This window comes from Miscanthus floridulus, chromosome 14 (assembly GCF_019320115.1).
Source record: "Miscanthus floridulus cultivar M001 chromosome 14, ASM1932011v1, whole genome shotgun sequence".
Taxonomy (NCBI): Eukaryota; Viridiplantae; Streptophyta; class Magnoliopsida; order Poales; family Poaceae; genus Miscanthus; species Miscanthus floridulus.
The window spans coordinates 97,759,631-97,774,646 of NC_089593.1; the positions used below are offsets into that span (position 1 = coordinate 97,759,631).

The 15,016-nt window shown below is 47.4% G+C and overlaps 1 long non-coding RNA gene and 1 pseudogene across 5 annotated transcripts; both read right to left on the reverse strand.

Annotated features, from left to right (window-relative positions):
• Positions 1-1,986: 1,986 nt before the first annotated feature.
• Positions 1,987-7,305, reverse strand: LOC136504235 (uncharacterized). Of its 5 annotated transcripts, none has more exons than XR_010770826.1 (7): positions 6,783-7,305; positions 6,576-6,663; positions 6,280-6,453; positions 5,459-5,516; positions 5,187-5,256; positions 2,613-3,890; positions 1,987-2,375 (listed from the first exon to the last, which is right to left on the reverse strand). It is a non-coding gene; the product is annotated as an uncharacterized lncRNA (long non-coding RNA). The 5 variants fall into 5 exon arrangements; XR_010770825.1 differs by having other exon boundaries at positions 2,613-4,167; XR_010770824.1 differs by having other exon boundaries at positions 2,613-2,693; positions 4,140-5,256.
• A 6,568-nt stretch (positions 7,306-13,873) lies between these two features.
• LOC136504091 (L-type lectin-domain containing receptor kinase IX.1-like) lies at positions 13,874-14,818 on the reverse strand (annotated as a pseudogene).
• Between the last annotated feature and the right edge of the window lie 198 nt (positions 14,819-15,016).

Here is a 15,016-nt window from a genome sequence, read left to right on the forward strand (position 1 = left end):
AGAGGGAAATGGTCGTAGAAATATAGAACGATGGCCCTACTAACATATATATACTGTTTTGCTATAATACACATGGGTGCATCCTGTATATAGAATGCACCCAGGCTGGCGGGCGCACAACTTGGAGCAACCAGCGAATACGTGCATGCATGCATGGAATTTTTTGTTGGTTTGAATCTTTGAAACAAATTTTCTCCTAAACCGTAACCCCGATTGACAAACCGTTTGTTGCATCCGACTCAAAAAAATATTCTGAGCAAAACTAGATCCAATATGGATATATTTTTTATCCTTTAAGCGAGTTGCATGTCAATGTACTACTGATTGCAACTAGTTATAACACTATGTATTATATGCATCTGGTCACTATAATCACGTCAAGTTGCAATTCTGAGTTGCAATCATATCTGAGTAGCAACTGTGTTGCAATTGAGTAGTAACTAATTGCAATCAGTAGTAATTGGTTTACAATCGGGTAGTAACTTTGTTGCAACAAGTAGTAATTGTGTAGTAACGAGTTGCAACCAATACTAAATACGCTACAGCTAAGTTGTAATTATGTTGTAGAAGTGCTTGCAACTCATAGTACAACATATTGCAATTACGTATTTGAAAAAAAAAACTTTATCAAATACAGCCTTCATTGCAACCAGTGCTAAATACGCTACAGCCAAGTTGCAATTGTGTTGTAGAAGTGTTTGCAACTCATAGTACAACATATTGCAATTACGTATTTGAAAAAAAACTTCATCAAATATAGCCTTCATTGCAACCAGTGCTAAATACGCTACAGCCAAGTTGCAATTGTGTTGTAGAAGTGCTTGCAACTCATAGTACAACATATTGCAATTACGTATTTGAAAAAAAAAAACTTCATCAAATACAGCCTTCATCGCAACCCGTGCTAAATACGCTATAGCCAAGTTGCAATTGTGTTGTAAGAGTGCTTGCAATTCATAGTACAACATATTGCAATTACGCATTTGAAAAAAAAACTTCATCAAATGCAGCCTTCATTGCAACCAGTGCTAAATACGTTACAGCCAAGTTGCAATTGTGTTGTAGAAGTGCTTGCAACTCATAGTACAACATATTGCAATTACGTATTTCAAAAAAAAACTTCATCAAATATAGCCTTCATGGATCTCGTTTTGTTAAGCATATTTTTTTCAACAACCTACTTCAAACAGAACTAAAATCAGATATATGGTTTAGAAGATATCATATTTTTTCGTTTAGAATCAACAAAAGATTTCCTGCATGTAGGAGCGTGTTAGGTGACATCACGTAAGAACGGCTGGCTGATTGTTTGCATGCAGGAGCGTGGACGCTCGCCGCGCTCCGCGCGTCACGCGGCTGGATACATTTGCTATACAGAATGCACCTAGGTGTATTTTAGCCTATATATATATATATATATATAGTTGGCACCCTAGCTACTAAATAATATTCACGACCCGACCCCTCCAGGTTCCGCCCGCAGTCCACGCGCTCGGCCACCAGAAGTGATGTTTTTCCAAAAAAAAAAATTTCTTCCGTGCCTATTTCTAGCCGATTTTTTTCTTTATTTTGTGTTTCTGGCCTTTTTTTTTGTGTCTTCCTGGCCGATTTTTTGTGTTTCTGGCCGATTTTTTTCTTTCGTTGCCCACTCGGACCTGTGTTTTCGGTGTTTTTTTTGCGTGAGTTTCATATTGTTTTTTTTTTCTAGCCGGTTGTCATTTTTTTCCGTTAGGCCTCGAGGGATGCATATATTTGGCCGTTTTTTCATTTCTATATACCAGGTTCCTTGTGATGAATTACTTGTCAACAATAATAATTCATTATCTAAACTATAAATATTATTTTAATTTGATTGGTACAAACATATCTTGTCATCAATAATAGTACGTGATGGTAATCACAAATAGTACTATTTGGTTCGTTAATAGTTACAAAGAATCTGTAGGCTGTTTGGGACAACTTGAACCAAAAAAACTGCAGCGAAGAGGCAAGAAAGGGGATGGTTTATGAATTCCACAGCTTGATTCTTTCACAAAAAAACACTCCACAGCTTGATCACAACGAGATTTGGATCCCCCCAAGGTGCAGATACACTCTTTGTTTTTTGAAGAACTACAATGATGATGCACAGGCATCAAAGTGCTTCCTTCTGATGAACTGAAATCTGCATCATTCAGGGCTCTTTGGATGTCATTTATAGTTTGCAACAATGCAACACAGCTTTTCTGGATGATGGCCTGTTATCATGGATATTTTCCTATCTGATTATAGGTCCCCATTCACCAAACACTTGGGATGCTGCTAACATTGACCTTCATTTGCATAGCACCCAGACCCAACTTGTTAGGCATTATGACAGTAGCTTCTTAAAAAACCTGCAATATAAGATACATGTATAAATTCATGAAGTAATCGATTGCTTGTGTATAGTGGCAGAGCAACTAACGGAAAGTTGTGTATGGTGAAACCAATACAAATGCTCACATTTGGAGTAGTCCTAATAACTTGTTTCTTTAATGTCAGCTAGTCCATACATAAATCAAGATAGATAAATCATAAAATCAATGTCGAATTTTATGCCTGGTGGAGACAGCGACCAGTCCAGAGCATACCTTGTTCATGCTAACGGCACACTAGTGTTGCTGATCGAGTGCGCATGAGCCCAACATCACCGACTGGTGGAAGAAGGCTAACTAATAAAATTAGAAAAAATATGTAACTGGTGAGAGCTCACATCAGTAGGCAAGGTTAAATAAAAATTCATGCATGGTGGTAAGCTTAGAACCTCAAGGCTCTCAATTTTTTTCTCTGTCCCATTCCAAAGACAGAATATAATATTTTGTTACTGTGACGATTCTCTATTTCTGTACAAGGTTCCTTTGACACAGTTTTATTGCAGTCATAAAGAAACATTTGTTCAACACAAATCCTTCTGACCATAAAAACATCTTAGGTTTTGCAATCATAGTATTCTAAAAAGTAAATACTAGCACCAATTGAGCTTAGCTAGCACATCTTGACTGCACAGATAAGCTCCTAATGTCCATAATTTAATTTTTGGTTTAAAGAATTATGTATTTAAACTAAATATCTTCGTACAAAATCAGTAAGTGACAAATTATTATGATTTGCTCACATATATACTGACATGACTCTGAAAGTGACAAAAAAAATCGCTTGGAATCATAAAACATATGGACATGGTCACATATATTTGTAACTATATATATGTTTAGGCATGTGTCTCGCAACCACAGCAGAATTGAGCCTGTCATCCACCAAAGACACACTGTCCCCATGTCAGGGAATGAAACAATAGTGTATCTAAAAAAAAATTATGATCGGTCCCTCTGAATAAGTTCAGGGATTCCTCCTAAAACAAGATAATATCGATATACATGCTCTGTTTACCATGTTCGTATCTTGCATGGCAAAAGGAAAACATGGGAAGTGCAATTATGAAGAGGAAAAGAAGAAAATATAGGCAAGCAGAGAAAACTGAGACAGAATAGCATGGAGCCATGAATATGAGCACAAGCAAAAGATCCTGATCCAATCAGACATGATGGAGAAAACATGACAGAGGGAGGCCATGAATATACATTGACATGGAGTGGACTAAGCCCAATTCAGTAAACAGGTGGCGGTAGAACTGTTCACATGAGTGCAGGTTTTTTAGAATTAACCCCAATGACCAATACTGGCATAAGCTCTAACTAGGAACAGAGTACACGAGTAATAGAACTAACTAAGGTGGCAAGATTGTGGCTTCTCTTGGCACTGCCCTATCGAGATCAGCCAAAGAAATCTATATCTGATAGATGGATTGATGGTCAAGATATTGCACCACAAGTGGGTGCGCTAGTGCCCAAGTGAGATCTGCACAAAAACTAAGAGAAAGAAAAGAGGATAAATAACAATGATGAAAATATTAGGTCTAACCAGAGGAAGCATAATCAACAATATTGAGCAAGAAATGAACACAACATAGACAATTGGACAAACAAATCCTGAAGTGAATCCCAAGGGGAAATGTAAATCATATACAACTCAACCTCTAACTATTTTCGAAAAATGTCACCGCCTATGATGGTAATGTACCAACAGCATGAAGAATCAAAAGAGAGTGAAGAGAGAACCTTATGTGCTGGAGGAGCTCAGAGAAGACTAGTATGAAGAAATCCTCATACGCACATAATTTTTGTTTCAAAAAAAAAATCAGCTTCAGGTTAAGGATATTTAAGAATAAAACTTCAATGAATGCATTCTATATTTTCTGTAGAGATGCTAAATCAAGTGAATTTCACTTCAACTATAAGGTGGCACAATGTCTAATCCAATATTAATCACATTCATCCAACTATTTCAATTGAACCAGAAAAATTTAGCTGGGGCAGAACGTGAACACATAACTCATATTATAAAAAAAATCAAATACGCACATCACATTCTCATTGATATCCTACACGAATGGATAATGTATGACAAATTTAATTCTTAAAGAATGAAGATGGTACCTACTATTAAAAAGCGGTCGCCCATAGCAATATAATTCATTAATTCAACATACACCAATTTGACTAAGATTCAACTACCCAAGAGCTAATAAACCTATAATTTTAAACAAATCAATTACTGTATGATATTATGAGAATACATCGACAATGTTTCAACTAGCTGTCATGAAGCATATGAGCAGAAATACTTTTAGGGACTGCTAGATAATTAATTTAAGAACTTGAACAACAACCAAGCAGAATCAGATACGATACAATGTGCATCCACCATGAAGTTTCCATGTTCTGGAAAATTCTAATCATGAAATGCGTATCAAAGTGACAAGATGCAACGATGTACATATTTAAAGATGAGCATATGAGTAGTATACAAATTGTCTTACAGGAAGCAAAGTGGCATGCATAATAGGATACAAAAATTTTAGAATACATGAGCATATGAACAACAATGATCAGCTTTGGGATTCAAGAGCATATGAGCATCAGGTGCTCACACACGCAATTATCAAAAGCATACTACAATGATTAACAGTCAGAAACCTTAAATCTATAATATCAACCAGTGCAAACATAGATCAAGATAGATAAATCATAAAATCAATGCCAAATTTATGACTGCTGGAGACAGTGATAAGTCCAAAAAAGTGTAGAGCATTCTCTCTAGCATACCTTTTTCGTGCTAGCGGCATGCCACTGTTGCTGATGAAGTGTAGAAGAAGCAGGAGACGGTGGAAGGCAACTAAAATGATAAAAAACATAAATAACTAGTGTTAATGATTTGGAAGCTACAACAGCCATAAATTAAATGTGTAAAATTGGAAAATTAGCAAGGCTGAAAAAGAAGCTAATTTCCAATGGAAACAAATGCAAAATTTATACTCTTGTAAATCTTCAAGCAGAATTAGCCACACAAACAAATCAGTAATAGTAGAAGAAACTACCTATGTGAGTAATAATGGGGAGTAGATGGAGGATGCTTTGATGGCGAGCGCCTGGGATCTGCACAAAAAACAAAGAGAGAGAAAAGGGGATTAAAAAACTTCTCTTGGCCACCGGACACTGACAAGAAATTTTAAGAAAAAAATCATCACATAAAGAATAATATATATTGCAATATAGCTTCCCATCTGAGATTACATCTAGACAAACATTATTTATAAGCTGAGACTTCACGTGAAAGAAAATTATCATGTAAAATTTTTATGATATGACATTTGAATTTTGCATTGTGTAGCTGATTAGGTCCTAGCAATAAAAAGTTTAGCTCTTCTGAGATGAAAAAAATACTGATATATTCCTTAAGTTAAGAAGATTCAGTTCAGTTGCAGGGAACTATGGTTAAGAAAAATACTTTATGCTTGTTCACTAGAAACTTGATCTAACTAGCACAAGAGGCAATACCTATTGGCTATTGCGCATAATGACACACCACAATGATTAGGTAATATTTCAAATATGAAAATATATGTTTTACCAAAAATAATTACAAAGTTACTAGGAATCAAATGCACATAGTTTCTTAGGTAAGTGTCTCCTTAGGTGTGATTTATTATTACGATCACTTTAGCAAGCTCATAAGTACATAAGACCGCAAATACAGTGACAATATCAAAATAGTCTCATTGATCTATTTCTATGACTATCATCATAGATCTGAAAATACCATATTGTTGCTAAATCTATGTCAAACCAAATAAAGAAACACGTGGCTGGAGCATGATAACAGAGAAAGAATCCAGGATCAAACCTCTATGCTTCTCACCTCTTCCACTACAGTAGCCTGACACTTGAAAAGCAAGAGCACATTTGATGCATTCTGGTTTGGCTGTAGCATGTGTGGACTAGCTAATTAACCTGAAGAACCTTCAAATCAGTTGTGCATGTTCATGGATTGCATGTCGATTCTCCCATGCCCTCCTGCCCTCTTGCATGGGTCCTAACAATGGCAAGTTGCATGCGTGTGAGATGGTTTACTTCAGAAAAATCAGAATAAATCTGTCCTCTCCATGTATCAAAAGAACGTTCGGCAACAAATCATGTGAGGCAATATAGAATTACAGCTGAGGGGGCTGATTTGTGCCACATCATGGACATCATCATACATCGTTAAAATGAATTGCATGTCTATTGCCTCCCTCCATGGATCCTGCAGACGCCATGCATTTTTCATGTCAGGTTATAATATGAGAGAAAATCACAACCCTCCCTCCATAGATCTAGGCAAGATTTAAGAAAAAAATAAAACAAATCGTGTGGATATGAAACCTGCGAGGAGGGGCTGACCACGCCAAGGCGAGCAGAGTCCCCCTTGCCCGCACAACCAGCTCTCCAGGCCTCCATCACCTGGACATCTCGGCCTCGGCACGAGGCGGCGGCAACCTGATGAGGTGAGAAGAGTACGGTGGGCCCAGGTGCGACAAGCTCACCGGCGTCGAACCAGGGAGTAGGGACGGCAGCGAGCTGAGGTCGTGTGGCGAGGGCGGTGGCGATCTGGGGTCTGTGTCGGAGGCGGCGGCGATGGGCGATCTATGCTTGCGACGGCAGTGGATCGAAGAAAGCGGCAACCCGCAACGCCACCGACGAGGCCGCCACCGGGGCTGCAGAGGCAGTGTTCGAAGGTTTCGCAGGCGTCGGAGGCTGCGGACGCAGCGGTGGGCTGCAGAGGCATCGGAGGAGGCGAGGGGGACGCGATGAGCTAGGCGCGTGAGATGAGGGTGGCGAGCTGAGCTCGTACGGCGGTGGGGGCGTCGAGTTGGGCAAAACCGCCATCTCCTCTCCACGATCTGGACTTTTGGAGATTGGAACGGAAAAAAGAAACATTTTTTTCATCGGGGAAAAAACTAGAAGGATAAAGAGGAGGTGGGTGCGGCAGGAAAAAACGCAGGGAGTCGAGGGACCGGGTGGGGTGGCTCGGTGTGGTGATTTGGAGTCGGGTATTGATTATTATTCAATACCCAGGGTACGGTTGCAAGAGGCACTAAGGGATACAGGAGCTTTGCCGAGTGCTAGGGACACTCGACATAGACCCAAAAACACTTGGCAAACTGTTTGCCGAGTGTTACACTCGGCAAATGACACTCGGGAAACAATTTAACGTCAAACGTTGTTTGTCGAGTGTTTTTTGTCGGGCACTGCCCTGAAAACACTCGGCAAACATTTTTTTGAAAAAAATAAAAAAAACAAGCACCAGTCACCGGCCGCCACCACCCGCCACCACCACCTCCTGCTCCGCCGCCGCCACCACCACCAAGGTCACCTCCTGCTCCGCCGCCGCCACCACCACCAAGGCCACCTCCTGCTCCGCCAGCACCACCGCCGCCACCACCAAGCCCGCCTCCTCTGCCTATTCCGCCACCACCACCAAGGCCACCTCCTGCTCCACCACTACCACCATGCTGCCACCGTCCATGCCACCACCTCCACCGCCACCCATGCCTCCGCCTCCATCCATGCCACCACCTCCACCACCACCCATGCCGCCTCCCCGCAACCACGCCGTCCTCCCCGCGACGCCTGACGCAGCCGCGCCACCTCCCCACGGTCCCATCGGCCTCCCTGCGCCGTCCTCCCTATGCTGGATCGGAGTTGGGAGAGAGAGAGGAGAAAAGCTCGCCGGAACCCTAGATCCAGGAGGAGGAGGGCCTACCTCGTCGGGGTCACCATGCCACTGGATCCGCGCCATCGCCATGCCGGGGTTGCCGCACCAGGGCATGTCTGTGCCAGCGCTGCCATGCCTGGGTCGCTATGTCGGGCCACCGCGCCAAGGGCCTCCCACTGCCGTCCATGCGTGGTGGGGCGCGGGGAGGAGCGCGGTGGGCGTGGTGGGTGGGCGTGGTGGGAGGCGGCGGGGCCGGATCCGGAGGGTAGGGGCAGCGTGGTGGCCGGATCCAGGGAAATTCGGGAGGGAGGGAGGCGGCGGTGCCGGATCCAGGAGGGAGGGAGGGAGGCGGCGGGGCTGGATCCGGAGGGGAGGGGCGGCGTGGCATCTGGATCCGGGGAGAGATGGGGCGGTGCGGCGGCCGGATCCGGGGAGAGAGAGGGGGCGGCGGGGAAGGAGAGGGAGGGGCCGGGCGCCGGGGAAGAGTGGGCGGTGCCGGGGAAGGAGAGGGAGGGGCCGGCGCCGGGGAAGAGAGGGAGGGGAGGAGCCAGCCGCCGGCGGGAGGAGAGGAGGGAGAGGGAGGGGAGGGGCCGGCGGCGGGATCCGGGGAGGGAGCGAGCTGTGGCGAGAGGGGGGTGGGTGGGAACGGGAGGGATTTTTTTATGCGGCGTGTTTTTTTTCATCTTTGCCGAGTGTTTTTTTTTACACTCGGCAAACCCTCTTTGCCGAGTGTTTTTTTTTGACACTCGGCAAACCCCTTATTTGCCGAGGGTTTTTGTTTTGCCGAGTGTTTTTAGCACAACAGTCGGCAAAGAATTTATTTACCGAGTGCCCGAGGGAATGCACTCGGTAAATATAAAAACACTTAGCAAATTTGAGGTTTCCGGTAGCGAGGCCAGGAGAGCCGGAGGGTGCTCCAATGCGCGGTGTTCGGTTCGTTGTTAGCTGAGAATCTTGAGATGCCCTTCACTGCACCCCGCTTGCATCGCTGCCTCTTGTCCATATCACCGGATTTGTTTTGATGCAAGTCAATCCTGACGTCGTTAATCTAATTTTGCTATGCCATTTTTTAGGCTCCTTCTTCCACGAACTGTCGACAGGCTTAATGGCCATATTCCGGTATTTTGATAAGTCATTTTAGGAATCGTTCATATCCCGGTATTTTGATCAGTCATTTTAGGAATCGTACATCGAGTTGTAAACAATTTATAGCAGGATAAGGTTACCTGACCTGTCGATACCTAATATTAAAAGTGATAAATTACTATTTTCCATTTCTTACTCTCTTCCTTGTCCGTCTGCCCCTCACTTCTATTCTGTCCCTTGGTCTGTCGTCCCTTGCCGCTATTGCCCTTTTTTTGAGTTTGGAGCTGATATATTTGTACATAAAACTAAAGCGTAAATTTCTTTCTTTCATCTCTCACTCTCCCCCTTGTCCATCTGTCCTTCACTTCTCTCCTATCTCTTTGTCCTTTGTCCCTCACTCTCATCCTTCTCGCTTTTGACTTGGTGGCTAAGCCCGTGGGCGTCACGACTCACGTGTTGGCATGTGGCTCACCTCCATTGTCGCATATGGTTTTAAGGACCTCCAAATGCAAACAATATGTATGATAGGATCATTTATTCAATATATGTAACTCTGAGCATGTGGCTCGGGAGCTCCTATCGAGTACCTAACAAAAACGGGTTACCTAAACACACCCCGCCCCCCGAATCAGTGTCATGATAGTATGATTGACCCACTAACTGATTCTCCTAATCAACCAAAGGTTTGGGAGCTACACCGCCGTAGGCGCTCACATGCACACTTCAGACCATTGCTAAGGCCTGATGGGCCTAAGACAGCCCACTCTAGAAAAAGACCCTGGTGCTAGGGAGACAAGCAACAAGGGCAAGCCCGCGCCTGAGGGCTTGGCTTGGACCACCAGTGTCTTGACCTTGGAAGGCGACAGCTAACCACAAGGGCAGCCGCGAGCGCCCTCATATCCCTTGGCTCAGCTTCCTGTCCCGACTGACGTGAGGAATATCCGCCCAAAATCTGCAAGGAACCTGAACACGTGGATAGAGCCATAGAGCATGAGGTCTTGTTGGCGTTTTCTTCCCTCACTCCTATGAGGTCGTGTCGGCCACTTCTAGCCTAGGGTCACGCCACGGGCATGATGCATCATGACAAGGATGGGCCACGACCATCGCCAAGGCACGCCTCAGCCCACCACTTAGTCTCTCTCTACATGGGGCCAGTCCTTAGCATGCAATGGACTGTTGGCGGTCCTTAAATCCCATTTTAACTGCCAAATATCACGTAAAATGAACACCAAATATAGCGGTAGGGTTTATAAATGTGCTCAAAAGCATACACAGATTCCACGAGTTTGGTGATTGTTCAGGTCATGTCGGAATAACACAAGAAATGTGCTCAAAAGCATACAAAGAACACAGTAAAATAACACCCAACATGAGCCCAAGGAGGAGAAGGCCCATTTACCAGGCAAAATAGGGCCCAATCAGTTGGAAAACAAGGCCAAACCCAAAGCAAACTATCTCCAAATGGCATCAACCCCTACAGGCCCCATCTAAAAGCTCAAGGAAGACCACCCACCGAAGATGGGCTCGATTGGGCCTAGCTAGGGTGCAGCCACCCCTTGCTGACGCGCCTCGGGCCTAGTCATCTCAAGGTGGTGCCTTGAATGCCCTGGAGGACGGCGCGGTGGGGATTCTCGGAATATTCCATCTCAAACTATCATTTGGAAGCTACAAAAGGAGGAGGAGAGCCTCCCCCAAGACATAACACACCATGGAAGAGCAACATCACACTTGAGCTTCACTCCAAGGCTTAGGCCATAGCTACCTAGAGTTGAGTAGTTGGAAGAGATGTGAGGGAGAGTTCGGGGAAGTGCCGGACCTGTCGGTAGTCATCCCCCGCTTGTACCTCGACGAACACCTATACCTCAATGGATTCTTCTATTAAGTGAGTGTTTATGGTTCTTATGGCATTAAGTCTTTTGACTAGTTAAGCTTTACTCTTATTTGCTTGCGGGTTCGTCGTTCGTTCTCGTAGCGGATACTCTAGTAGAGGGCTCCTAATAGAGACGGATAACCCTATACGAGGCTAGAGTAGTAGTCGATAGCGTAGATGTGGTGTCTAGGCTAAATGCTATCTTCATTTGCCTCGTATATGTGGTGTCTAGGCTAAATGCTATCTTCATTTGCCTCGTATCCCACGGTTGAGGGGTAGGCGGCAGGTGGTGACAGCCCTGTCCATCCCTTGTAGTCCTCCACATTAAGGTTCGACGTAGAGCTACAGGCCGGTATCGCTTGGCAGACCAGGTGTATGCCAGTGCCCAAAGTGGGCAAATAGAAGTAGAGTTTATCTATCCTTGGACCCTAAAACCATAGAAATTTATCTCAACCCCAAATATGGCCATGCAGCCCGAGCCCGTCGGCCCAGCCCAAGGCCCGTTTTTTTGGCCCGGCACGGAGGCTAGCGGGCCCAGGCTGACCTGGCCCGGAGGAGCAGGCCGTGCCTGGGCCTTACCCCAGGCACGTGGGCCAGCATGGCATGGCTTGCTACAGTCGAGCTGGCCCGCTAGCGGCCCAGCCTGCCACCTCCCAGCCTCCCCGCGCCCCCCGTGCCCCGCTCCCGCATATATAAGCGGCTCGCCTCGTTCGCTCCGCCTCCGCTCTCCGGTCGCCTTGCCGCCTCGCCCTTCTCCCTCCCCCCCACTCTCTCTCCCTCCCTCAGTGGCCCTCCCTCTCCCTCCAACCATGCCAGCGACCCTCCTCGCTCCCACCATGGCGGCGCCCCTCCTCCCTCTCCCTCCAACCACGGTGGCGCAGCTTGACCACGGCGGCGAGCGTGGCCCATCTCGCTCGGCGGCACGCGTGGGGGCGTGGATCCACCCCCACCTCCTCCCCGGCGGTGGATCTGGCCCCGACCCCGTCCCCGGCGGCGAATCCGGCCCCCACCTCGTCCCCCATGGTAGATCCGGCCCCCACCTCGTCCCCGGCGGCGGATCCAGCCCCCACCTCGTCCCCGGCGGCAGATCCAGTCCCCACCTCGTCCCCAGCGGTGGATCCAGCCCCCACCTCATCCCCGGCGGTGGATCCGGCCCCCTGCTCATCCCCGACGGTGGATCCGGCATCCTCCTCCCCGGCGTCGGTGGATCTAGCGGCAGAGATCCGGTGGCGGCGCTTTCTCCTCCCACTGGCGGCGCCCTCTCTCCTCGGGCACGCGACGACTGTCCCAGCCTGCCCTTCCACACCTCTCTCTCTTAGTGGGCCTTGGGCTAGCATGGCCCGTTAGCCGTGGCATGCTTCTCGGGCCGGCCCGGCACGGAAATCGGCCCATAGGGCCATGCCTAGGCCGAAGGCCAGGCCCGTGGCCCTGTGAGGCACGGCCCGGGGGGCCCGGCGTGCCGTGTCGGCCCGACCCCTATCGGGCCGTGCTTTCACGGGCCTGTGCCGTGCCAGGCCAGGCTGGCCCGTTGGCCATCTATACTCAACCCTCACCAACTCTATCCTTGTGTTGTCCTTGGACGAGCTAGCTAGAAGAATACCTCCGTTTCGTGTGAAAAATACGATACCCTGAATACTTCCGGATAAAGTGTTATAATAGTAGTTCCGTGCGCTTGCGAAATATTTCTATATGCGTTAAGAAATATGAACATAGATGCTGAGAAGAAGACAATTCTGGGCATCACACAATGACACACCAGCTCTGACGGACAGCTCTAGGATCTACTAGAGGATGTCAGGGGCGGTTGAGGATTGTCGGCCAAGGCCAGCGGTGAGGGACGGGGCCCAACACCTCCACCAACTGGATACTTAGGACACGACACCCTACAAACCCCGTGAAACCTAGCCTGTCCAACTTTGAAGTCATCCAGACAAAGTTGTCTGCTGATTCCGAACCGATTTGTTTCCCAATCAGTTTTTTATCTATTTTGACGTCGAAAACTCGGAGAACGCATTTTGACTTAGTTTCCTACTGGGATAAGATGACCCCTTCTAAATAAACGAGAGGATCACGGCCGATTGAGGATCCCAACTTTCAATCGTCAAAAACCACATCTACTAACTCTCTTTACCCTCTTTTCCCATCTACATCTTCTCCTCGTTCTTCATCGGTGCTGCATGGCAGGAGGATCGACGACGACGAAGCTCTACAGCGGCCAGGCCGGCTAGGGCAGCCCATAGCCGCCGCACACCCCGATGGGTCCCTCCCGGACATGTGGGTTTTCGGGTTGCCAGAGACCTCGTCGGCGTCTCTTGCGTATTGCGCTCGCGGTGAGGCTCTTCCGGCGACATGTCTTTAAGTATCGCACTCATCGCTGGAGACATAAGGTCCAGGTGTGGACAAACCCTAGGCATTGGCACCTAAAATTTGACTAGACCCTACATCGAACGTTCTAGTTCCGTACCGATGTGGTGACCCAACTCGGCGTCAACACGGTGGTGCTGAGATACGTAGTGCTGGTTCTAGTAGTATCATCCACAAGCAAGGATGGAAGAGAGTAACAAATGTTAACATATTAACACTATTTTCAAGCATGTCAACACTATTTTCTATAAAGTTAGTAACTTAAAAAGTTTGATTTTTAAGGATGGGAAATGTGCAATTATTTTAATACGGATGGAGTACTCACCACTGATGCCGGCCTAACATAGTAAGTAACATATTAAGTAGCGGTGGTGCTGAGATACATAGTAGTAGTGCCGGTTCTACTCGTGTCATCCACATGCAAAGAAGGAACATATTTCAGCAGTCCGAACGGCGCCGATACGCAGGTTGCCACCAGCGTTCTTCTCTCAAGGAGGCTCTCGGCAGCGGCGCTTCAAACCGCAGAGCGCTAACGACTTGCCTGATGGATGGCCTCAGGCTCGGGTCACGTTGCGTGCACCAGAGACCGACGAGCAGCATGCGCTCCATCTCTTTGGGGTCAAACTCTGCGCCAGGTGGACGACGGTGTCATTAGGAAGAACCACCACGGGCCGCCGGCCACAGGCGACCTCAAGGAGGAGGACGCCGAAGCTATTGATGTCAGATTCCTTATTGAATATGCCGGTGACGGTGCACTCCGGGTCCATGAACCCCATGGTTCCGGCGAGCACCGTGGTGTGCGAGCCCCGGCCGTAGTCGACCAGCCTCGCCAGCCCGAAGTCGCCGAGCTTGGCGTTGAAGGAGGCGTCCAGCATCACGTTGCTGGGCATGATGTCCCTGTGCACCACGCACTGCTCCCACTCCTCGTGCAGGTACAGCAGGGCCGACCCGAGCCCCAGCACGATCTCGTGCCGGCGATGGAAGCAGAGCGTCGTCGCTGGCTCTGTACAGGTGTGTGTCGAGGCTGCCGTTGGGCATCAGCTCGTAGACGAGGAGCAGCTCGGCGCCGCCGTGGCACCAGCCGATGAGCTGCACCAGGTTGCGGTGCCACAGCCGGCTGATGATCCTCACCTCCGAGGCGCACTCCTTCCTCCCCTGCTTCGAGCCCTTCGATACCCTCTTGACGGCGACGTGAAGGTCCATGTCCTTGAAGAATCCTCGATACACGGACCCAAACCCACCTTCTCCAAGCTTCTACTTGTCCGAGAAGTTGTCGGTGGCAGTGGCGAGCTCGCCGTAGCGAAACCGCTTTGGCCCGGTCCCTTTCTCGAACTCGTCCTCCATCTCCAGCTCGTCGCCGCCCTCTTCCAGCTCCCGCTCCATCGTACATCTTACATGCATGCGGTAGCAGTATATACAGCCTCTGCCTGTATCCATATCGCAGGAATGAGAATATTGTTAGCATATATATTTGCTGAGAACTCAGTCTAGCTTTTGCATTTTGATACTTAAGTATCTTTTAAGCAGGACACCATAGTAACACTAATACAGTTATGCTATAGAATATAGATATGTTTTTGT